At 38.2% G+C, this 27,122-nt stretch overlaps 1 long non-coding RNA gene and 1 pseudogene across 2 annotated transcripts in view; one reads left to right on the top strand and one right to left on the bottom strand.

Moving 5' to 3' along the window:
- The window catches only part of LOC125964180 (uncharacterized), a 672,498-nt gene that overhangs the window by 327,447 nt on the left and 317,929 nt on the right, over positions 1–27,122 (bottom strand). The window lies entirely within an intron of this gene.
- LOC101269507 (DNA primase small subunit-like) lies at positions 19,818–21,067 on the top strand (annotated as a pseudogene).

Here is a 27,122-nt window from a genome sequence, read left to right as displayed (position 1 = left end):
CGGTAAGCTCCACATAGGTTCTTATCTAAGAGGCACACAAGGAGAAGGTCCTGGGAAGTAGAGAAGACTGTTTATCACAAGGGCTGTTGGGGAAATCATATCAAGAACTTAAAATTACTTGTGACTCTGTTATCTAGGGCATGCTTTTGCATAAAGGGAATAGTGTCTGTTTAAGGCCCCTGTAGGCTTGTTAGCCAAACAAAATGGTTGCCAAGCCAGCAATACCTTGGAGTAGCGAGGCTAAACTCTCAGTACCCACTAACATAAGTTCTCTGAGGGTGTGAACATTGTTCATCTTATTCACTGTTGTAATCACAGCACCAGCATAGGAACTGGCATATAGTAGGTTCTCAATAAATATTTGTTGAATGAACAGAATAATGGATGTATGTGAGTGAATGAATGAATAAACTCAATGTTTGATACTCATAAGATTGGAGTAAAACTAGGTATGGAAGAAACATTGGAGCAAAGCCCAAAGGACCACAGCAAGACATCCTTCATATTCATTAAAATAATAACTTTTATTGAGTGCCAGCTGTGTGTCAAATCCCGTGACTACAAAAAGCTATAAAATGAAGATCCATCCCTGAGGCTCACAATGTAATTAAGGAAACAGAATATACTTACAAAGAAATTAATAATAATAGAATGTAATAATTTCATGATTAGTAAAATATCTTTAAGTGGTACAAGATGTTTCAGCTTCATGAAAATTGGTGTGTGTAAATATATATATGAGAGATTTTTGTAATTTTCACAAATAAGTGTAATATAGGGGAAAAAAATCAAAGCAGACTTGTCAGAACCAAAACGATCTGCCAGTAATTTGTTGTGTCTTATAACACAATACTCAACAGCATTTAAAAAAAAAAAATCTAGTCTCTCAAAAATGTACCATAGCAATGTCCAGCATACAATAGTGAATTATTAGATATATGAAAAACTAGAAAACTATGGCTAATAACCAAGAAAAACAGCAGGCAATAGACACAGACCTGAGATGATGTGGATTTTAGTATTAGCAGACAAGGGCTTTAAAGCAGATATTATAAATTTGTTCATGGGCCTAAAGGAAGAGATGATCATAATAAGTAAGCATATGAAGAATCTCAGCAAAGAAATAGAAACTATAAAAAAAAAGAGCTGAATGGAAGTCTTATAACTTTAAATTATGCTGATATATATTTTTAAATTCCTGGATGGGTTTAAGAGTATATTAGAGACTGTAGAAGAAAGTTATAATGAACCTGAAGGCAAATCAAAAAGAATTATCCAACAGAACAGAGAGAAAAATAATTGAAAAAAAGTAACAAACTTAGTGACATGAAGGACAATATAAAACGGTTTAATGCATATAGTATAACTAGAGTCCCAGATGGAGAAGAGAGAGAAGACAAAGGAAAAAAATATATATATATATGTATACATAAACATATATATATGTATATGAAAAAATAATGGCCAAAATTTTCCAGCTGTGTTGGAAAACATCAACTTACAGCTCCAACAAGCTCAGTGAACCCAAACACAATAAATAGAAAGGGAACAAAACATGGGTACATCATAATCAAACTACTGACAGCCCAAGTTAAAGAGAAAATCTAATAGAGAGAAAGGTACATAATATACAACAACACAAACCATGGCAGACTTCACATCAGAAATAATGGAAACCAGAAGACAAAGAAATGATATTTTTAAACTGCTGAAGGAAAAAACTGTCAAAGGGAACTCTCTGTCAAGTGAATATATCCCAAATGATTGGAATAAAGACATTTGAGGGGACTTCCCTGGTGGCACAGTGGATAAGACTCCGCACTCCCAATGCAGGGGGCGCAGGCTCTATCCCTGGTCAGAGAACTAGATCCCACATGCATGCCGCAGTTAAGAGTTTGTATGCCACAACTAAGACCTGGTGGAACCTAAATAAATAAATGAATATTTTTTTAAAAAGACATTTGAAAATGAACAAAATCACAGACAATTCGAGATCAGCAGCGCTCAACTGCTAATGAAGACTATTTTGAAAATAAACTCAAACCACAGATTGGGAGAAACTATTCACAATACAAATATATGACAAAGATCTTATACATAGAGTACAGAAAGAACTCATACAACTCAATATCAAGGCAATTCCAATTTAATAAATAGGGAAAAGACTTGAACAGACACTTCACAAAAGAACATCTACAAATGAACAATAAGCACATGGAAAGGTGCTCAACATCACTAGTCACCAGGGTGATGCAAATGAAAAACACAATGAGATATTACTTCACACCCACTAAAATGGCTAAAATTAAAAAGATTGATATCCCGGGCTTCCCTGGTGGTGCAGTGGTTGAGAGTCCGCCTGCTGATGCAGGGAACACGGGTTCATGCCCCGGTCCGGGAAGATCCCACATGCCACGGAGCGGCTGGGCCCGTGAGCCATGGCCGCTGAGCCTGCGCGTCCGGAGCCTGTGCTCCGCAACGGGAGAGGCCACAACAGTGAGAGGCCCGTGTACCGCAAAAAAAAAAAAAAAAAAAAAAAAAAGATTGATATCTCTAAACATTGGGCAGGGATGTGAGCCACTGGAACTCTCATGCATTGCTGTGGGAATGTAAAATGGAAACTATTGGAAACTATTGGGCAGTTTTTTATCAACTTAAGCTATTTGGCATTTTCTTATAAATTTCAACATATTCCTATGCTATCACCCTCCAACTCCACATTTAGGTAATTACCAAGAGAAATGAAAATGTACGTCCATACAAAGTAGGTGACTATTTAGAGCAGCTTTATGCATAATAGCCAAACATTGAAAACGCAAATGACCATCACCAGGAGAATGGACTAACAAATTGTGAGATATCCATGCAGTGGAAAGTTACTCAACAATTAAAAAAAAAGTATTTGTGTGTACAGATATACACAAAACATGAATAAATCTCAAAAACATTAAGTTGAGCAAAAAAGCCAGACAGAAAAGGGTACATACCAAATGAATTTATTTATTTAAAATTCAATAACACGCAAAACTAACCTATGATGATAGAAAACCAGAACAGTGGTTGCTTCCGGCAGGTAAGGATTAACTGAAAGGGATCACAAGGGAACTTTTGAGGTGATAGAAACATTCTCTACCTTGATTGGCTACTGGCTATATAAGGCTATACACTTTTCAAAACTCATTGAATTGTACATTAAAAATCTGTGTTTTATGGTATGTAACATTTACTTCAAGAAACAAAAATCACTGCAGAATTTTCAAAAAACTTGGCAAGCCAATTTTTAAATTTATATGGAGAAGCAAAGCATACAAATAGTCAAGACACTGTTGAAGAAGGAGGAAGGGAATAAGTTAGGAAAACACTAAAATCAAGACATTATAAATCCACTGTAATTTTAAAATGTAGTATTTATAAATGAGTAGCTAAATTAACTGATGGAATAGAGAGGCCCAAAGCAGAGCCACACACAGATGGAAACTTGATTTATGCCAGCGATGACATCAAAAATCACTGAAACAGATTATTCAATGACTAGTACTGAAAGAATTGGCTATTCAAATGGAAATAAAATTGGATCCTTATCTTAATACAGACACACAAAAAATAAACTCCAAACTGACTGAAGACTTAAATGTGAAGGGCAAAACTTCAAAACTTTTAGAAAAACATATAGGAGAATACTTTTATGACCTCATGTTAGGAAAGAACTTTTCAAGCAAAATATACCAATAAACCTGACAAATTAAAATTTTAAATTTCTGTTCATCAAAAGACATCAAAAGCAGAGTGGGGAAACAAAAGCCACAAAATGAATGATAAAACAAGGATAAACAGAATTTGTGAAGCACTCTTACGAAACTGTAAGTAAAAAAGATAACCATCACCCCCTAAAAAAATGGACAGAAAGCAAATAAACATTTCAAAGAAGAAAAAATTACAAAACAAATAAACAACAAAGAAAAACACAAAGGAAAGATGTCCTACCTCATTAGTAGCACTATTAGCTCTTCATTTTTCATTTATTATAAAAGGGGGTGGGTGATGCTTTAAAAAAGTAGAGATGCACAAAATTATGTGGTAACACAAAATAAACAAGTGTTAAAATCAACATTCAGCCATATCTAAGACCAAACTCTTAGGTCACCACCACAGATTGAACTTCTCAGATGTCAGAATCTTGGGATTTTACCCCAAAAGTAGTTTTTACTATAATTTATCATTAAAACCACTAGTAAATTTTTTTTAATTTGACATAATATAGGAAAATCAGTTCCTCAATACTGTCAGCTGATGGATTGATCCTGAGTTCACCATACACTTCATACACTTCATCTGTTATACTAAATAGATTCACTCTTTCAACTGAGGTTGGTAGATGGACATATTTAGGAGTTCCTCATTTTTGTTTAACACTGTCTTCCTTTATTCTATATATTCTTTGTTATGTCTAGATGAAAGATGATTTATTACAGATGTTGTACATGATTTGGGCTGTTTTCCCACCTTGTCAAATTTAACAAGGCAAACTTAACATTTTACTTTTTATCCATCCTTCAAGATGTGAAGAATTTCTAAAGAGAACTTTTTCCTGAAAGACTCATGGCCTAAACGGAATTAAATAACTAAACAATACTGTACAATAAGAATAGTTTTAAAGGTAATTTTCATTAATATTTGAATACTAATACAACTTCAAAGATTAATTCTAATCTCTATGCTATGATTTCTATTATTCTTTCTTGTATTATTTAAATTTTATAAATATTCACTGGCTCTAAGAAGATATAATATTCTTCCTAAAGTTATCTAGCTAACATATTCTATCTTAATATTAATCTTTATTTTATATCTATTTCCTTATACATTTATTATTTGAAATATTCTGATTATTTTTGTATATAAAATAATTTCTACAATCGTTAATTATTGTTGCATTTTACTCTTGCAATATCATTTACGTTTATACTTCAACAGATCAATAGACTGTCAACATTTAGAATCTACAGAGATGTTTTTCATCCCAAACTACATATAGAATGTAATCTGTTTGAAAGTGAATATCCAGGTAGTAGCAGTAAATCTGAATTATATGCCTTGCTCTTGTTGTTGGCATTGTTATGCTGATTCAACATGGTTTAACTCATATGACCACATTGCTGAATGTTTAGGGATGACAGCTGAAGTAGACATTTGTCTAGTCATCCTTGCAAAAGCCTTAGCCTGAACCAAAGACAAAAATGTTGGCCAAATATTTTAGCTAACACCAAACTATGGTGCATCCCTAAAAGGAAGTATGTAACCAAACATCTGTCTCCTACAGAGAACCTTATATCCCATATCCACATAGATATATTTAGAAATTCTTTATCTCCAAACTAAATTTTCCCAGATACAAAAACGCAGAGATGGGATATAAAGATGCTCAATGGATTGTGTTATGGTTGTTCTTGTTCTTGTTGATAATGGTAACTTCTTATCCATAACCCTCTGCCACTTATGAAACTTCATAGCAGCCTCTCACCACACATAGCATATCCCATGCTCAGTGTAATTCTCCCATGGTGATAGCACTGCTTCAGAATAGAGTGGACAAAGTAGACTTCTTGGTGAATTCTGAATAAAAGACTAAAAACAAGATTATTTAAGGCATAAAAGGTATCGCTATAAATAGGAATCATTTGGCTAGAAGCAAAATGGTAAAAATAGAAAGAGAAGAGGAAAAGAAAAAACATGTTCACAATAGTTTAGCTCAGTTTGTGCACTATTCTAAAGCAAACAAACTTCCACTTGTATCAATGGAGACATGAGAATTAACTCAGAGAATAGATCATGCACAATAAAAAGAAAAAGAAAAAAAAACCCACCCTAACGAATGATTTGCCTTGAACCTTCAGACCTCACCCATTTTCAAATTGCCCAACCCTAACAGAGAAGCAAGAATATGATTCTCAAACATTTTGGTCTCAGGGGGCTTCAGATTCCGAAAAGTTATTGATGACCCCAAAGAGATTTCATTTATGTAGGCTATATATATTCATACTTACCATATTAGAAATTGAAAAAGAATTTTTTTAAATAAATTTATTTATATTTCTGGCTGCATTGGGTCTTCGTTGCTGCGCGTGGGCTTTCTCTGGTTGCAGCGAATGGGGGCTGCTCTTCGTTGCGGTGCACGGGCTTCTCATTGCAGTGACTTCTCTTGTTGCAGAGCATGGGCTCTAGGCGTGTGGGCTTCAGTAGTTGTGGCGCGCGGGCTCAGTAATTGTGGTTCGTGGGCTCTAGAGCTCAGGCTCAGTAGTGGTTCACGGGCTTAGTTGCTCCGCGGCATGTGGGATCTTCCCCAGCCAGGGCTCAAACCCGTGTCCCCTGCATTGGCAGGTGGATTCTTAACCACTGCGCCACCAGGGAAGCCCTGAAATAGAAATTTTTAAAATGTTTATTTTAAACGTTTTAATAAATCCATTACACGTTAACACAAGTGGTATGCTTTTATGAAAATAACTGCATTTTCCAAAATAAAAAATTTAGTGAGAAGTGTTTTAAACTTTTGCAAGTATCTTTAATGTCTGGCTTAATAAAACACAATTGGATTCTCATATCTGCTTCTAAATTCAATCTATAAGCAATATATTGCTTTGAACTATTATAAAGAAAATCCAACCTCACACAGATGTGCAGTTGGAAAAGGGTGGAGTATTTCACATTCTTCTCAGATAATTGTGTGTATTCTTCTTTGATACTATACCAAAATTTAACAAATGGTGATTTCATAAAAGTTGGAGGATTGACACTACTCGACTTCAAGTCTTACTTTAGAGTAATCAAGACAGTATGGTATTGGCAAGATAACAGACAAATTAGATCATTAAGACAGAATAGAGCACCCAGAAATAAACCCACATAAATATAGTCAACTGATCTCTGACAAAGCAGTAAAGGCAATACAATGGAGCAAAAATCATCTTTTCAACAAAGGTGCTGAACTAACTGGGCATCCACATGCAAAAAGATTAATCTAGACCCAAATTCATACCCTTCACAAAAATTAACTCAAAATGGATTATAGACCTAAATGTAAAATGCAAAACTAACTCCTAGAACATAACATAGGAGAAAACCCAGATGACCTTGGGTATGATGATGACTTTTTAGATACAATAGCAAAGGCATGATCCATGAAAGAAAGAATTGCTAAGCAGAATTTCCTTAAAATTAAAAACTGCTGCTCTGCAAAAGACAACATCAAGAGAATGAGAAGTCACAGACTGGGAGAAAATATTTGCAAAAGACACATCTGATGAAGGAGTGTTATCCGAAATATACAGAGAGCACTTAAAACTCAACAATAAGAAAACAAACAACATGATTTTAAAAAGGGCCAAAGAGATACCTCACCAAAGAAGATACACAGAAGGGAAATAAACATATGAAAAGATATTACACATCATATGTCATCAGGAAAATGCAAATTAAAAAAAAATGAGATACCACTATAACTATTTGGTCATTCTTGGCCAAAATCCAGAAAAACGATAACCCTAAATGCCAATGGGGATGTAGAGCAACAGGAATTCTCATATATTGTTGGTGGGAATGGAAAATGGCACAGCTACTTTGGAAGACAGTTGGCAGTTGCCTACAAAACTAAACATACTCTTGTCATACCACCCAGCAGTCATACTTCTTGGTATGTGGAGTTGAAAACTTATGTCCACGCAAAAACCTGCACATAAGTGTTTATAGCAGCTTTATTCATAATTGCCAAAACTTGGAAGCAAGCAGGATGTCATTCAGTAGGTAAATGGTTAAATAAACTATGGTACATCCAGACAGTGGAATACTGTTCAGCACTAAAAAAAAAAATGAACTATCGGGCCTCCCTGGTGGCGCAGTGGTTGAGAGTCCGCCTGCCGATGCAGGGGACGTGGGTTCATGCCCCGGTCCGGGAAGATCCCACGTGCCGCGGAGCGGCTGGGCCCATGAGCCATGGCCGCTGAGCCTGCGCGTCCAGAGCCTGTGCTCTGCAGCGGGAGAGGCTGCAACCGTGAGAGGCCCGCGTACCGCAAAAAAAAAAAAAAAAAAAAGAACTATCAAGCCATGAAAAGACATGGAGTAATAGTAAATGCATATTTCTACGGGAAAGAAGTCAATGTGAAAAGGCTATATACTGTAGGATTCCAAATATATAACATTCTGGAAAAGGAAAAACCACGGAGACAGCAAAAAGATCAGTGGTTGCCAGGGGTTAAGGGTGGGGAGAGGGATGAATAGGCGGAGCACAGAGGATTTTTAAGGCAGTGAAAATACACTGTATGATATAATAATGGTGGATCCGCTTCATTATACATTTGTCCAAGCCCACAGAATATACAACAGCAAGAGTGAACCCTGATATGAACAACAGACTTTGGGTGATAACAATGTGTCAATGTAGATTCATCCATTGTAACAAATGTACCACTCTAGCAGGGGATGTTGATACTGGGGGTCTATGCATGTGTGGAGGCAGGGAGTATAGAAATCTCTGTACCTTTCTCTCAATTTCGTTGTCAATTTAAACTGCTCTAAATATATATATATATTTTTTTTTAATTTTTAAATTTAACTTAAAGAAAACAAAACAGTGGAAGGCTACACACAAATCTAACAAAAGTGGGTCTGGGTAATAGGGAAAACAGAGACATGAATGAAAGCTAGACTTGGAAACGTATACTTTAGCAGATTCTTAAATTTTGTGTCACAAAAATTATGTATTGCCAACTCGTAACAAAATAAAATAACAATTATATAATATAATCTTTTTTATAATCACACAGATACAATAGAACAAAATATTAATGACCCTCATCTCTTTGTGATGTTTTTGGTCATTTCCTTGATTTTTCTCTTTGTTTACTTATTTGTACTTTGTGAGTTTTCTACAATAAATATGTATTATCTGTGTAATTTTAAGTAGTTTCAAAAACTTATCATCCCACCTCCCCAAATTAATGGAGAATAATTTCAGTAGTATCTCAGTATAAGCACTTTGAGCAACCTCAGGAATGCTTATGAATACCTGGCTCCCCAAAGTAAATTTTCCCTATATATGTTCTGCTGAAGATCCTGTCGATGAAGAGTACTCAGTACGAACTTTAAAAGAGCAAACTGCTTATTATTTTCCAACTACCAAATGCATTTTTAAAAATTTTTATTTTTTCTTTATTTTCATTTTTTATTTGTTGAAGTATAGTTTATTTACAGTATCATGTTAGTTTCAGGTATACAACACAGTGATTCAGATATATCTATATTCAGATATACATACATATCTATAATAGATATATATATTCTTCTTCAGACTCTCTTCCCTTATAGGTTATTACAAAATATTGAGGACAGTTCCCTGTGCTACACAGTAGGTCCTTGTTGGTTATCTATTTTATATATAGTAGTGTGCATATGTTAACCCCAACCTCCTAATTTATCCCTCACCCCACCTCATTTTCCCCTTTGGTAACCAACAGTTTGTTTTCTATGTCTGTGAGTCTATTTCTATTTTGGAAATAATTTAATTTGTATCTTTGTTTTTTTAATATATTCCACATATAAGTGATCATTGTTTGAAATTTTACACCAATCTACTTTCTTTCCCAGAAACTAATTTCACTACTTAATATTTAGTTAATGGGTGAAAGTTGCCTTATCTGTCCATTCACATTTATTTTTGTGTTGAAAGATAAAACAGAACTATGTCATCTTCACAGACTCCCCTAGAACATGTTCTATCGATAGCCTCATCTTTACTGCTTAAACTCATTCGGATTCTCTTCCACTACTTGTCCATTCATAAAGATGAAAAGCGTAAAGCTATTTTAGTAGAAATATTGATTTGAAATTTAAAACTGTTGAGAATAAATTGCTTGTTTAAGAAAAGCTGGAGGGGGAACAACAAACTAGGGTGTTCTGTGTAAATAAGCACTGTTAGGGCGTGCCATTCTTATCATTTCTGTGAACAGATAGTGTGCGATCAAGTGTAATTCTCTGAACCTCGGCTGCCAAGAATAAGGAAAGCTGCGGCACAGTATTGTCATAGTCAATGTCTAGCAACAGCTTAAATTTGTGGCACATACCTAATACTAGCACATTCATTGTTCTCCCTCCTTGTCCACTAGATACACTGGCAAATAAACATGTTGCCATAGGAAGATCACAAAATGCTTTCAGAAAATGTCTGCAACATACTCTAAAGGAAACAAAGGGAGCCTTTCATCAGGTCCAATAAGCAATGATCCAATATCCTTCAACAAACACTCCTCCAGCTCCCAAAATTCTGGTCTGTCAGTGTGCAGGAAGGATTCTCCCATCAAGTGTTAAAGGAGCCCTTATCAAGGAATGACCTGAGTTCTTCTTAGTGCGTCCTTCAGTGAAGAGATAAACACTTGTCTCCAAAGGACTTCCTAGAACTCTGCACAGTGTGGGTAAGAGAAGGCTGAAAAAGTACAGCCTCCTTTAAAAGAAAAACAAGTCATGCTGTGCAGCATTTTAAGCGTAAGAGTGGTAATTCATATGCTGGTGAATGCCATTAATCTGGAAGTTTTCAGCAACTACTAAATACATTCATTTCTTTGTTAGATATTCCACATAAGTGAATGTTACTAATTACAGAAGCCATTATCTCAAAGCAGTTTTTTTTCCATTCTAAACATGTGCAAAGAGTCTATCACACCACATCATCATTTTTTAAATAAAGAGTATTATAAACATAATTTCACTCTTTAAATCTATGGAGACTCATATAAAGTCCTATGAAGCGAGGATTGAGGGGTGTAAGGCTGTCTGTTCCTATACGCTACATGCCACTGATGGCTGCGCTGTGTTTTCATAGTTTTTCTGTCAACTGTTTGCATTCCTCTCTTTTCCCTGCTATTTGTTATTAATTCAACTTACTAACAGCATGTGCTGCCTCTTTTTCAGACACTGGGTGAGACCTGAATGGTAGCGCTCAACTGCTCTCACAGATCCCAGTGTGCTCTGGGCAGGTCTTTGGTGTTCAGAAGCTTTTGTCAATTACTTCCAGGCTTAAGACAAAATATGTTACAGGTTAAATCTGCCTTCTGGAAAAGTGGTGGATTAATTTAATATAGTTCCAGAATTTTATTAACTGTTTCAACATTCTAACCTGCATATTGTCACAAAAGAACACTATAGTTAAGTCAAAATTCTATGGCTTGGGGACTTCCCTTGTGGTCCAGTGGCTGGGACTCCATGCTCCCAATGCAGGGGGCCTGGGTTCAATTCCTGGTCAGGGAACTAGATCCCACATGCCACAACTAAGAATTTGAATGCTGCAGCTAAAGGTCCTGTATGCCGCAACTAAGACCTCCCAAATAAATAAATAAACATTTTTAAAAAAAATTCTATGGCATGAAAAAAACAAAACAAACAAAACCAAAATGAAACAAAATTCTATGGCATAATCTTCTCAAGGTTGTCACTGTTTTCAAAATGATGAACTCAGGTTGCCAAAGCGCATACCTCAGAACACAGGATATTCATAGGTGATATAGTGAGAAGTACTACTTAGAACCAGCTCTGCCTCTACCCTAGGCACTCCCCATCATCCTCAGTGCTCTGGGCTTCCTCAGGACCAGGAGGGTAGACTTTGGATCAAGAGACTGTGGTGTCCACAAACATGCAAGCAAAACTTCTCCTGGGGTGGGAAGAGAAGTGGGAAAGAGACTCAGAAAGCAGAGAACCAGGGCACAAAATGCCAAGGAATCCAAAAATTATAAATGAAAGTCTGCATTCCAGGTCATTTTGTAGGTATGTCAGTCAAGGTAAGAACATGGAACACATTTTAACAATTTGTTAGCTTAATGTATAGCTCTTAAATATATTGGCATACGATATATAGGTGCTCATTTGTACTTATGTTTCAGCAAGGCAAATAATTGATACACTGTAATTTCTACAAATTCTGTGAAAGCAGAGAAACTTCTTACCTTGTTCACTGCTATAGCTCCAGGACCAAACACATAACTGATGATGAAAAAGGTACCCGAGGGTTTAAAAAAAAAAAAAAGTTTGAGAAATGCTACCTTTTGCAGTCTCCTTTGGAGGATTAACTGTGCAAATTAGCATTTTAAAGGCTTTGAGAAGCTACAGTCTTAAGCAAGCCCTGCCCACCTCCCCACCCCCCCAACCCTCTACCCCTCCACCCCACACACACACACCTCCCCAACCCCCCGAGACCTTCTCACATCTACTTTATGGTAGAAGTCTTTTAGGAATTGATCAAATCGATGACATATATCTACCAGCCCACTTTGGGAGCAAGTCAAGACACCTAGAATGGACATAATTTACCCTCAAATATGGTCCCAGATACAACCCAAACATTACAAAAAGCTAAGAAATATACTGGATACTCTTGAAGGAAATAAATATAAGATTTTCTTTTTCATGAACAAATCAAGAATTTAATGATAGCAAAAAAAATAATCTTTTCCTGAAATTTTTCTACCTAAGAATAGACAGTTTAGAGAGGGATGCAGAGAGAAAAAGTAACAAACCTATCATATTAAATTCAAGGTGAGAATAAACATCCTATAAATTTTAATACTCATTCAACACCTCATTTATTAATTTAAAGTGTAATTTATCTGTTGTCACTAATCTGGATTCAAATGCTGACCAATTCAGCACTTTTAGTTTAAGCATGAAGATCTATTGCAATTAATACCAATGCTGATTATGATTAACACTTGGCATCAGAGCAAGGCAGAGTGGGAAATTTACATTATAGACTTTTAGTTTAACCTGGAACTACAGAAAAAATTGGGGATGTATATTAGGACTATTTCAGAGACAAGTCAATATATCCTATTCACACTAACTTAACTACATAAAAGGAGTTACTGCCTGATGTAACTGGGAAGCATATGGAGGCCATTGACCTTGGAAATAACTGAATTAAGGAATTCAACTCACTCCTCTCTCCTCTGTTCTTCTGCTTCTTTGCCCCGTTCCCTCTCCCCTCTCCTCATGTCTCTTACTCTTTCACACAGCTCCAAGTTATAGCATCACAGCTCAGAAACCCCAAAGGACAGAGCACTTCAACTTTCGGTATATAAAAACTCAGGGAAAGAAGTCTCATTGGCCAGGCTTGGGTCACATGTCCCATTAGATCAACTGCTAAGACCTAGACAGGTATGCCACTGCTTGACATCAATGACATCATGGGGTGAGATAAATCAACACATGGCAGGTAGTCTTACCAGAAGAGGGGAAAGGAATACAGAACTTCAGTTGTCCCAGGCAGAGTGTAATTCACAACACTCTTCAAGTGTCTATGAAGAAGGATGAGAAAGATCATTAAGAATTAACTTCTAGGGCTTCCCTGGTAGCGCAGTGGTTGAGAGTACGCCTGCCGATGCAGGGGACACGGGTTCATGCCCCAGTCTGGAAGGATCCCAAATGCCGTGGAGCGGCTGGGCCCGTGGGCCATGGCCGCTGAGCCTGCACGTCCAGAGCCTGTGCTCCGCAACAGTGAGAGGCCCGCGTACTGCAAAAAAAAAAAAAAAAAGAAGAATTAACTTCTAAAAAATAAAATTAGATTTAAAAAATTAGGATAAAGATGTGATACATATATATACAATGGAATATTACTCAGCCATAAAAAGGAACAAAATTGGGTCATTTGTAGAGAGACGTGGATGGACCTAGAGACTGCCATACAGAGTGAAGTAAGTCAGAAAGAGAAAAACAAATATCGTATATTAACGCATATATGTGGAATCTAGAAAAATGGTACAGATAAACTTATTTGCAAAGCAGAAATAGAGACACAGATGTAGAGAACAAACGTATGGATACCAAGCAGGGAAGAGGTGGGTGGGATGAACAGGGAGATTGGGATTGACATATATACACTACTATGTGTAAAATAGACAACTAATGAGAACCGGCTGTATACCACAGGGAACTCTACTCAATGTTCTGTGGTGACCTAAATGGGAAGGAAATCCAAAAAAAGGGGATATATGTATATGTATAGATGATTCACTTTGCTAAACTGTAGAAAGTAACACAACATTATAAAGCAACTATACTCCAATTAAAAATGAAATTTAAAAAAGAAAGGAATTATCTTCTAGTCAAGAGGTCAACAAGGCAAGTCAGGGCAATAGGGAAGAGACAGCTTCAGAGACAGAGGCACACACAACAGCCACCCCTTCCTAGTTATGCTACGGAGACAGAATAGACTAGTTTCTTGTCATGGTCTCTTGGAGTTCAGCCTCACAGAAAAATGAAAAACTGCTTTGAAAATAATTGTAATGAAGGTGCAAGTACAGAGATTGACATTGGTAATTATTTATTTTGCTTTTACGTTATCCTAATTTCTTATGAGGTCATTATCGGACGAAAAGACACATAATAAAAGCACCTTCTACCCGAATTCCAGCACAAGCTATTGCTAATTCGCTATGTGACCTTGGATAAGTCGCTTCACCTCTTTGTTCCTATAATATAAGAAGTTTGGACTAAATCATCTCTCAAACTTCTTTTGACTATAACATTTTATTATTATGTGGAAGTCTTTTACAAAGATTTAGCTACTGTGCTTCAAAAATATAGGGCACAGGGGCTTCCCTGGTGGCGCAGTGGTTGAGAATCTGCCTGCCGATGCAGTGGACACGGGTTCGTGCCCCGGTCTGGGAAGATCCCACATGCCACGGAGCGGCTGGGCCCGTGAGCCACGGCTGCTGAGCCTGCGCGTCCAGAGCCTGTGCTCCGCAGCGGGAGAGGCCACAACAGTGAGAGGCCCGTGTACCGGGGAAAAAAAAAAAAAAATATATATATATATATATATATATGGCACAATAAATCCAAACTCTTTTGTTAGTGCTTGCTGGTTCTCTTCCCCTTGAGTCCTTCTCACAGGATGAATTTGAAACTTTTCAGTTTACCAATGTGCTTCTTATATATACTAAGACTTTAAGCTCAGCTCTAAAATCAAAATGCTAGTATTAAAAACAAAAAGAATCACTTTCATTTAACATTTTCACAGAAAATTTTTAGCTATTAAAATTTAGCTATATAATTAAAATTTAAATAACCATTGTAATGTAAAATGGATTTCAGATAAAATCTATCCTAAGGAAAAAACGGAAGAGAGGTTTAAGGGAGAGATTGAATAAGAGGAATAGGATGTATGGGGAGGGAGAGGAAGCAAGTAAGAAGTGAAGGAAGGAGAGAAATAAATTGTTTAGCTTTAGGTAATGGGAACAGCCTTTGGAAACCAAAAGCTCAGTTAAAACTGTCATTTGAATTTGAAAAATACAATCAAGGAAGGCAACTTTTATCATCCTTTATATCACACATAATGTCTACTAAATCTCCCAGACAATAAACACAGATCAAATTATCTTTATTATACACACTCTTCACCTTCCTCCCCAACCTCCCAATACAATACAAAAGTCACAGGCAGCTGACTTAGCCGCCAGCCACCTACACTGTGGGCTGGGCTGCGTGCATTAAGGAGTCTGAGATGCAAATGACCAATTCTGCTCTGTAGATCATGCTTGACATTGCACTAAGCAGTAGGGTTCTTCCTGCTTTTCCTTCAAGGGATAAAATTTTGCTTTCACACTGGGTGAACCAACTTCAGAGTGCCCTTTCTCAGGACTTCCTATTATGTGAGCACAATAAACATTTCTTATTATTAAAACTGTAAAAGTTGACTTCAGAGACAGTGGTCACTTGAGTATATGACCACTCAAAACTGTAACCTATAAGAATTGGGGTATTTAAAAGGAGCTTTGTATGGATAACATGCCCAGACTAAGGACCCTACAAGGGCTGTAGTCCATGGGTGTAAATAAACTGAATGTCTGGAAATACCCAGGTTAGCTGCATATGAATATGCAAAAAAACATTGAACATATAGAACATGTTCAAATGTCGTATTACTTTGATAAGCACCACCTCTGCTTTCCATGCCCAGAAGGGTGGCTCCAATGGACTGGAGCAGAGCTCCCAGCACCTTGAGGAACCTCAGATCTCTCATCTCTATACAAATTCTTGCAGGTTTGCTGAGTATCTTTTTAAAGCCTTGCTCTACCTCTGTACTCTCATACTTACAGCTCAGTAAACAGCATTATCGCTTACTTCAATAAGTGGGCTTATTGAGCATTTGAAGGATAACTGAAGGTTTGAGTCTCTACCCATCCCGGCAATAGCAAAGGGTGAGTTAATTAAAAGCTTAACTAATTTTCCTCACCCACATGGCCTTTTCTTGTGGCCTGGCTCCCAGCCAAGTCCTGAAGGGAAGCCAAAGCTGCCAAAGCCAGCTCCCCAGCTGCTGGGAAATGTGAGGCTCAGATTATTACATAGTGGCCAGATTACTATATGTTAAAAGCAAATAAAAAGTAGATTTTTAATAGATAACTGACGCTTACTGACATGTTATCATTTTCTTAAGTTTATTAGCAGTATGAGGTTCTCATCACGCAAAACCACCACTCTTCACATCCACGATCGTTAAAGCATGCAGTGGCTGTTTCTCGCCCCAAAACATTTTCCCCAGATATTGAACTGACATGTTTTGCAAATAATAAAGGTGAAACCATCTTTGAAGCAGTAGCACAGAAAATACAATCATACAGCTCCACAAAGAAAGTAAAAGAGAAACTTTGCCCAGTTGGCGACGTATTAAACTTCTCAAACCTGTGTTGATTCTAAAAATAAAACCATTTTAACATTTTTGTAAAATAAAGAAAGGAAAATCTTTTCTAGTTCTAATATTCTGCTTTCTAGAAACCAAAAGAAATGATCGATTCTCATTAAAGGGATAGGGGATGGAGTATTGTTTTCGCTGAGCCAAGAACGTTTACAGTAAATGTGGATAAACCTAAAATTTGTGAGCAAATATATGTATCAAAAAGCATGTTAAGGACTTCCCTGGTGGCGCAGTGGTTAAGAATCCACCTACCAATGCAGGGGACACAGGTTCAAGCCCTGGTCCGGGAAGATCCCACATGCCATGGAGCAACTAAGCCCATGCACCACAACTACTGAGCCTGTGCTCTAGAGCCCACGAGCCACAACTACTGAGCCCCTGCGCCACAACTACTGAAGGCCGCACGCCTAGAGCCCATGCTCCACGACAAGAGAAGCCACCGTAGTGAGAAGCCCGCGCACTGCAACCAAGAGTAGCCCCCGCTCGCTGCAACTAGAGAGAGCACGCGCAGCAAAGAAGACCCAACACAGCCAAAATAAAATTAATCCGTTAATTATTTTTTTAAAAAAAATATGTTAGTTGAAATGGCAAAGGCATACAAAGTTCAATGGCAAAACAGAATCTTTCCTTGAACCTGCATGACAGTTATCTCATTTCTCCACTTGACCTTAGCAAATAATTATAGTTTCACATAAGCTAAAATAGGCTCCAAAGAAAGGAAATTCTTCACCCTACCTGTGTCACTTCAGGGTGTGTGCTGCAGGGGTGAAGGGAAGAGTGGGTTGGTAGAAACCGCTATCTGATAAAATGTAAATTGCTGCTCCAGCTTCCCTCCTGCCAGAGCACGTGGGACTTGACTCCACGGCTCTCACCATTTGCTCATCGTCTTCTTCAGGTGTCTCTCTCCCCACAGATCCATGAACTTTTCAAAGATAAAATATGTCTTTTATCCCCAGCATCTTTCAAAATACCTGAAACTCAAAGTTTGTTAAAGTAATGATTTCAATGTTCAATTTACTCATTAATATAGTAATTCCAGGAATCTTGGTTTAAAAAATCATATAAGGGGGAAAACAAGATCTCATATCTCACTCAAACCATAAATTTAATAGCAGAATTCCCTAAATGACAAGTACTTCCATAATACACCTATAACTACAGGTTCATATATAAAGCCCAAGAAGTGTAAAGGAAACTAGAGAAAAATACTCTGTTCATTTCCTTTCTATGCATCTGTTAATGGAATCATATTTTGAACTACCTTCATTCTCTACACGTTGAACTCCTGCCTATCTGGAACATCAGATACGAGTGTCTCATTCCCTGGTTATCGACCTCCTAGATACCAGACATTTGGCTTTTTTCCGATACCTGGTTCTACACTATAACCATTTAGGATAGCATAGAATGTGAATTATTTCATCTTCAATTTTCTCAAGAAACATAAGATGAATTTCCACCTAAAATACTAGTTTTAAAAAAATACATTTTATGTGATTAATACAAAAACCTGATTATTGAAGCTAGAAATGACTTTCTCAGCATATCAAATTATCTCTTTTATCCTTTTCAAGATTATCCTTGAGACAATAGATAAGCATCTTCAAATACTGTATACATCAATAGTATTAACAAATAATTCCCTGAGGTAGTATATAACGATTACTATTTTCTTCATTTTGTAGATAAAGCAATTGAGAGAAACAAGATTATTTTCCCAACTTCTCAAAAAAATAGAAAATGTAACATTAACATACCAAACCCTCTGGTTATCACGGATCCTATTTACCTCCCTCCAAAAAGGATTTGAAGTTATACACCATCAATGGAAAGAAAGAGAACTAATGTTTTCTGAGTACCTAAAATGTGCTGAACGCTGTGCTAATAACCCAGATAATAATTAAAACAATGAAGAAAATAGTGTTGGTCTCATTTTACACATGAGAAGACTAAGACACAGAGGGGTGTTTCTTCCAGGATCACATGACTAGGAAGTATTACCATCCAAATTTGTTCAGAATTTGAACCCAGGTCGTTCCAACACCAAGGCTGATACCATTTCCTCTATAGTATTCTAACATAGGTATAATTAAACCAGAAGCACATAATCCCAAATGAATAAATAAATAAAAGACAAACCGTGAAAAAAAGCAAGCTATAAAAGGCTGGAGAAAGAGAAGATAAACACATATTCCCAAAATACACATATTGAAAAACACCTATTGCATTTTAACCCAAATCTTAGGTCTGCATTGTGATCCAAGGCAAAGAGGGAAATCAGAGGGGTAGCAGCTCTTATTTACGTAATAAAAAGAAGACTGTCAGTCTATCAAGAAGGAGAAACAGCTTACAAGTTCTAAGAGGGATTTCTTATGTATGTCACAAACTGGACCTCATACAGTAGAATCCATTTTCTCCGTAGCAGTTATCCAAAGATCCGGAGGTGTCATTCACATAGCTGTTTCTTCACAGATCCACTTCCATAACCAGGTACAGGCAAACCAAAAATAAGGTGCTGATAGCACAATTGAAGAAAAACAATAATGTCCCCATACAAAGCTCTAACTTCCTCAGATCATTCGATCTGAGTCTTTCTTTCTCATCCCACATTTATTAGCAAAACACCTTTCTGATAACAAGTAAGAATGGGCCTGCTGCCTCTGCCAGAACTACTGGTCATTCTTTAAGTCATTTAGCCCGTCAATCAATCAGTCAGTCAACAAATATTTATTGAGTGCCCATCATGTGCCAAGTACTGTGCTCGGTACAAGTGAGCTCGACAGACCTTGTCCACTTTGAGGAAGTTGACTCTTTCATGGAGGAAACAGTTTACCTAGTCACTCAAATACTTATATTCAAACTCCAGTACTTGTTACGAAGACATTACAAAGTGCCAGGAGAATAAAGCAGAAACTTACACACCATTGTAAAGCAATTATACTCCAATAAAGATGTTAAATAAATAAATAAAATGAAAAATAAATAAATAAAGTGCTATGAGAGCCAGTAATAGGGACATGATCTAGCTTAGAGCAGAGGCAGGGAACAGGTTTAAGAAATGCATCCCTCCCTGAGTTGAGTTCCGTGCTCCATGAAGGCATTTTACCTCACCCAGCTGCCTGAGCTGCTTAAACTTTATTACCAGAAGCTCTTTCCCTAAGCCCAGTACTATCACTGGCTCAACTATGGCAGGGTGGTAAAGAATTACTTTCAACATCATGAGTTTTCATTCACATTGAAAGGTGATATTTACATTCATTACCAATCCTTCAACAACCAGAGTGATCTGGAAAAGGAGATGCAGAAAATGAATCCATACAAGATTGATATAGGCTTAGTATAGTCCCACAGACCAAATCAACACGGTACAGTGCATCTGGGAGCTTTCCGGGCTCAGGAAAAAGAACTGGTGTTTGACATTGACATGACAGACTATGACGATGTGAGGAGACATTGTAGTTGTGCAGACATGTGTTCTAAGTGCTGGACCCTCATGACGATGGCCACACACATCATCAACCAAGCATTGAAGGAGGACTTTGGATTTAAACATCATCTCTGGGTATATTCTGGAAGGAGAGATGTTCATTTTTGTGTCTGTGATGAATCAGTTAGAAAACTGTCCTCTGCAGTACGTTCTGGGATATTTGAATATTTGAATCTTGTAAAGGGTGGTCAGGACGTTAAAAAGAAAGTTCATCTAAGTAACAAAAATTCACCCTTTTGTCAGAAAATCTATAAACATAATGAAAAATACTTTGAAGAATATGCTTTGGTTGATTAACATATTCTTGAGAATAAAGAAAGCTGGGATAAGATTTTAACCCTTGTTCCTGAAACAATGCATGATGAACTTCAACAAAGCTTCCAAAAGCATCACAATTCACTTCAGCATTGGGGGCATTTGAAGAAAGCAGCCAGCAGGTATCAGAATAACAGCAAAAATGACCCTGGCTTGAGTGGGAGATCATGCTCCAGTACTGTTTTCCACAACTGGATATCAATGTTAGCAAAGGAATCAATCCTTTACTGAAGAGCCCTTTTAGTGTTCATCCTAAAACAGGTTGCATTTCTGTGTCTATTGATTTACAGAAAGTGGATCAGTTTGATCCATTTACTGTCCCAATCGTAAGTTCCATTTGCCATGAATTGGATGCTAATTCCACTAATGAAGAAGAAAAAGAGAATGGGGCTGAAACTGATATCAAACATAGAACCAGAGATTTTAAGAAGACCAGTCTAGCTCCTTTTGTAGAAGTTTTTGAGCAGTTTCTTGAAAACCTGGATAAATCTCGAAAAGGAGAACTTCTCAAGAAGGGTGATTTATAAAAAGACTTCTGAAAATAACTACTCCCTTTATACCAATGTGGATATCTTCTACCTTTAACCAAGAATCAAATACTTCAAGAGCCATTAACAAATATAGCAGAACTAAAAAAAAAGAAAAGAAAAGACAAATGCATCCCTGAAAAATGACATATGAGCTGAGATCTGACTTGTTTGCTGATTAGTCATCATGTGTACAGTGTTACCTTAGAGACCAAGAATTAAATATACCAAGAAGCCTAACATTCACAACTCTGAAGAAGTTTAAATTCAATTACACAGAACAGACAGGTACACATGAGAAGTTTAATACAAGAAAGCATTAGAAAGGCATCAAATATGTGGCACAAATAAGTGATAAAAGGCAAAGGGACTGATGAATCATTAGGGGCTGGTGTAACCCAGAAAGAGTTCTCAGAGAAGGCAGGACAGGATGTAGACCCTACAACAATGGTTGTCAAATGTTTTTGACTAAAACACACAATAAGAAATACATTTCACTGAGTCACTTTGCTGTTCAGTAGAAATTAACACTGTAAATCGACTATACTTCAATCAAAGTTTTTAAAAATAAAAAAATTGAAAAATACACATTTTACACTATGGCACAGTATAAACATACAGATATAAATAAAAGTAAAACAAGTTTCATGAAACAAAGCTTGATCTCACAAAATGAGATCCAATTGATTGTTTCTATGCTATTTCATTCTCTTAAATTTTTCTTTATGCTGGTCAAATTCCACTAAATTAAGTTCATTACCCACTAATGAGTCACAACCTAACACTGGAAATTTCTATAACAGAAAATATTTCTGCACACAGTAAAGGTCCTTCATGAAATAAAAGGAAACCCAAAAGTAATTCTCACCTCTTACAAAAGTGATCCAAGCCCCCATGACCTCTAGCTCTTTCCCACCATTCCTTCTGCTTCTCCTCATTTCCAGTTGCATAGCTACCTTAGCAATAAGAAATCCACACCCAGAATGTGGTTACATCACATATTTACATGATAACCTACCACCTTCTAGCACCAGCCTGATTCTTAGTCGGAATATATGAAGCTGGGAGCATAAGTGAAGGTTGCTATCAGAGGACTAGATCAAGATTTCAGATCAGACCTAGGTTTTAGGTCCTGAGGCTACACATAAACAGAGGGAATTTATCCATTAGTCCCATATGTTTCTTCATGAGCATTAGTTTTCGACCCAATTCAGTTTTCCAAGGTCAGACTTTAAAAAATTGATCAGACTTCCAGTTACTAAAGAAAGAAAAATATATATCATGCAAAGCAGGCTACCAATTTTCCACAAATTTATGGTGATCCCTCATCAATACCCACCAATGTTGATAAACTTTTCATCTGGGAAGGAGCTCTCATTCTTTAGTCATGCCTAACTGAAATACTCACTTTCATCAAGTATAGACTTAACAAAAGCCTCCAAAAATTTGCCCTCTAGATTTGACCTAAGAGCCTAAGAGGGATAGCGCTCATCATCACCAGCTTCATCAATAGTTCGCAGACATTCCTCGGTGTTTTCTTTTTTAAGGAAGAGATAGTAGTTTAAAAATAAAATGTTAACTCAAAACAAAATAATAATCAGTTTGAATCAGGCAGGAATCAGGTTCAGAAATGCATCCATTGCATTTATTGATACAAATGATGAAAATATATTTATTGATCAGGTATTAAAAATTAAAACCCAAATTAATAAATATACATTTCTCATTTTGCCCGACCATTTACAAGCTTCCTTTAAAAATCTGGAAGAATGGTCACCTTAGTCTGCTGATAGGCATAACTAATGTTAACAATCTGGGAAGGAACAGGGGACAGCTGACATATATGTCACTGTGTTTCATACGCACCTGCTAACCTACCCCAGTACCAACATTACCAAGGGAGATTGGAGCTGCCTCCTGGCTAATTTGGCTGACTCAGGAGTTTTTTGTTTGTTTGATGTGTGTGTGTGTGTGTGTGTGTGTGTGTGTGATCTGAAGAATACTGATGGCATTTAACGCTCTAAAGCTAAACAGGAAGGTGAGGATGAATGCTCACTTATGTCTACTCTTAACCAATGCCACTCCAAAGGGCAGCAGTGTCCCTAGAATTGTCATTTTCCTTAAAATGAATCTTCATACCCGCATAGGCCCTAATTTTAGGGCTAAGCCTCCTCTAAGAATGAATAAGAGGTCTTTCTGTAAAGCAGATCCCGAAAGTTATCTGTGAGGTTTCAGTGACTAAACGACCTGTTAATGAGATTTGGATGAGATCTGATTATTCTTCCTTCTTTAACGCCAAAGATAGTGGTTAAGTAGGATTTACATTTTTAAACTTCCATATAACAAGCTGGGACCAGGCTGCTTCGGTCTATTTAAATTATTGCGAAGGAATGAAATGCATTCACTTACTAATTACTGTATTTGCTCTCCTACGCGTCTCGCTGTTGACAGGTCAGGGGTGGGAAAGGCAAACTGCTGCTACATCCTCTTAATCAAAAGGCAAGGTGAGTTGCTTTTCTCCGGTTCTTCGTGGAGTAATTTGAACATTTACATCAGGAAGGGCTGGCTTCTGCCAGGGGTGGCCTTGGGAATCCAAGGAAGCCCTATAATGCACTTCCAGGGTGGGAGTCACCGGAGGAAAAGGGCCTTGGAGACCCCGGCGCGCAGTTGGGCCGCTTCCAGGGTATCGGGCCGCAGCCCTATGGCCAGCTAGACGCCTGGGCGGGCCTGGCTTCCTCCGCCAAAGTGGGCGGTGAAGGCACCTCCCGGGCCTCTTCGCTCAGGTTTGGGAGAAAAGGGGACAAAGGCTCGAGGGCAGCGGGCCCGGTGGGAGGAACGAAGCGGCTGCGGCGCTCAGCCACCGCGCCCGAGGTCCCCGGCTGGGCGCAGGCGGGGGCGCTGCAGGGAGGCGCGGGCTGCGCGACCTGCCAGTCCTGGCGGCCAGGGAGGGACCCCGGGAAGGCCCTGGTACCCGACTGGCGCCCGCCTCGCGGCCGATCGGTGGGTGAGCCTGTGGCTCCCGAGGCGCGAGACGCCCCCCGCGCGGCCGTAACCCAGCAGCCGCGCTGCGCCTCCCGAGTGCAATTTGACCGGTGTGTCCCCGGTCGGTCGCCTAAGGCCACGGCTGGGAGGACAGCGAGGCCGAAAGAGAAAAAGGGAATGGGGTGGGGGAGGGGATCGGGAGCGAGGAAGCGGTGTCATTTACACCAACTGGGCTCTTTCCTGACCCAGCCGCTCATCTGTCACCGCTGTCTCATTCCTGTTATTTACATCTGTCTTTAGCATTCTAATTACTCGCTTTATTACTTTAGCCTGAAGGAATCCTGTAAAAAACAACGGAGATGAGGATCCTACCACACAATAAAACTGCCCAAAATCCCCACTGCACATTACACAGAGCACTTGAGAATATTTGTGCTGTTATATGACCTCAATATGTCCTTAGATTGATCCTATTATATCTTTCTCCCTTCTCTTTCTCCGTGTGTACGTGATGAACTCTTTTAAGGTGTGGAGTGTAAGAATAAACTGTTTAACAAATGATGAAAACAAGATTATTCTTGGAAGAGGAGGTAAAGGGGGGAGATGGGTCTTCTCTAAAAAGACTTTGAGGTATTTGAACCAACCCCATCTGGGTCCAGTTCCTAAACTCTTGGTTTTATTTTTTACTTAATCTGATAAAAGTAGAGCTATCTTCACACACAAGCTAAGGTTGAAAGAACCTTGGAAAATTGGAGGAGAGAATAAAATGCCTAATGTCTTTCATTATCTTGCATTCATCTGAGTTCCCAGAAGGTCTCAGGAGGGGAAGTGAATTTAGAGTAGTGATAAGAAGTGGGGTTAAAAAATCATGGTGGTTGGAATGCTTTTCTTTTAATGTGAGATTTAGACTGGGGTGCAATATCTTACAGACCCCTGATAGCAAGGTTCACAGATACACTCAGTACTTGAATCCAAAGGAGGCTGATCTAACCTACCAGAAAATTCAGGACAAAATGCAGTTTTCTGTTATTTATTCCTTCTAGTGGAATTATCGTTGCACTCACTTGCAATTTTCCGGCTGTACTAATGTTTTTCTTTATTGTGTTACACTAACATAATCTACTCCAGAAAAAAAATGACAAAATATATAGATTTTCAGATAAATAACTGAGGTAATTTATTGGCCTCTATGCTCTTCTGATGGTGTGGTTGATAGATAATGTAATAATATGTACATAATTAAGCGGGTTTACTATACCTCTGTCAAAATAGGTTCAGGGGCAGTAGCTCTGTCTTTAGGCCTATGGTTTTCTTAATGGATATTTATAAACAACTAGGCACTAAGTGAGGGATGGAGGTATGAAGAAATAAAAGAAAAGAAAACTGGCAAATTCTCTTATAAAGGATTTTAGATTAGAGCCCATTTTTTTCATAATCCCCATCCCAAACCTCATAAGGTTCAGTGCATAATGAGAAAAAAAAAAAGAAACATTGAAGACAAACATACTCCTTCCCAGAGAAATGAATGACTTACACCTAGGTCAAGGAGCCGGGGGTGGGTGTGGAGGCTTCAAAAACACCTTTACAGGATCCGGAAATCTTCCATCAAGGAAGCATGAAGGCTTCTGGGAAATCATTAATAGCGAACTTGGCCACCATATGCCCCCTTGCCCCGGCTTCTGGAGGTTGCCCATTCAAGGCATGGTGTACTTGCTCTTCCAAACTCATCTAAATTACATCAATAACAGAGCGCACTCTTTAATGAGCTCTCAACTTTAAAGACTTGAAAGATATTAACAAGCCGCTTGACAAATGGTGCTTAGAAGCACATTAAAGACGCTGCTAATGGAGCGCATAATGACGGCTAATTTTCGATCAGATATAAATTAGAGCCCCAACAGTTATTTGCCTTAAGGACTTTATGTAAATGATTCTGTTCTGTATAAACTGAAAAGCGAAGAGAGCCCTGCCATTTTGGCAATCCTTGTGGATATGATTAATAGATCTGCAACAGAACTGGGCAGAGACAACTGATGGCATTTCCATCTAAAAGTCAATGTGTTTAGGTAGTAAATATGATAGCTTCTAGAGTCAATGTGTGCTTCTTCTTCAACCGAAAGAGTAAAAGACGTCCTTGGCATCTCCTCCACGTGGTTAAAGAGGTTCACAAAAGAAGAGCATCCAGGCTCATCTCCCTAGACCTGCACCTCACACCCACCGAGATACCCAGAACAGCCACAACTTCCTCCTTCACTGGGACCCAAATCTGCGTTATATGCTCCCTAAACACACATTCCCGCATCATCTTCAAAGACACCGTCAACTTTACTGGGATCTACGCTCTATTGATCAATTTTTAGAATCCTTTCACTGTGAAATTGCTTGAGCTCTCATTCCTAGCTTTGCACACAATTCAGTGCTGCGAAGAGGAAGGGATTGGGAGAGGAAAGTGAAGAGGGGGAGAAGGTGGAAAATGATGACAGTAATGGTGAGGCGGGAAGAAGGGGAGTGGAAAAGAATGTGAGAGCAGGAGTTCAGAAAGGAAAGACTGGAGGAACTCTAATACCTACCTAATTTAAAGTGGAGGAGACATCCGTAGCTTTGCTTTTTCTTTCTTTCTTTCTTTTTCTTCTGTGCTTTCCACATTTTAAGAGTTAAGTCTCAAGCCATCAGAGTGCATAAAAGGGTTTGGGGACTGATTCTTCAAGTTGATTTCCTTCCAGCCTATTCCTGCTCTGGTGGCTCATGGGAAGCTTGGAAGAGGAGTTACCCTAAGACTGTGTTACCTGTGTCCAGTTTCTGCTTTATCACGTCTACTTGGCATCAGCTGGGGTGATTGCCATGTTTAACGCTGGGATTGCTTAGAGCTATTTCTGGCTGCAGTTTCAGAGATAACATCCTTTCCTGAAAAAGGGGAAAGAGTTTGCGTAAGAGTGAATTTGCATAACCTGAAAACCCAGCAGACTCTAGCTTGTCAATGACCTGTTTATTATGAATTACAAACAAACAAAACCTCAGCCTTTCTGCTGCAGGAAATTCAAGCATTACTGCATCTCAGGGCAGTTTTCCCTGCCTTACACACACA

Source organism: Orcinus orca, chromosome 4, assembly GCF_937001465.1.
Source record: "Orcinus orca chromosome 4, mOrcOrc1.1, whole genome shotgun sequence".
Lineage (NCBI taxonomy): Eukaryota > Metazoa > Chordata > Mammalia > Artiodactyla > Delphinidae > Orcinus > Orcinus orca.
The sequence above is the reverse complement of the archived record's forward strand: the minus strand, read 5'-3'. Positions and strand labels throughout refer to the sequence as shown.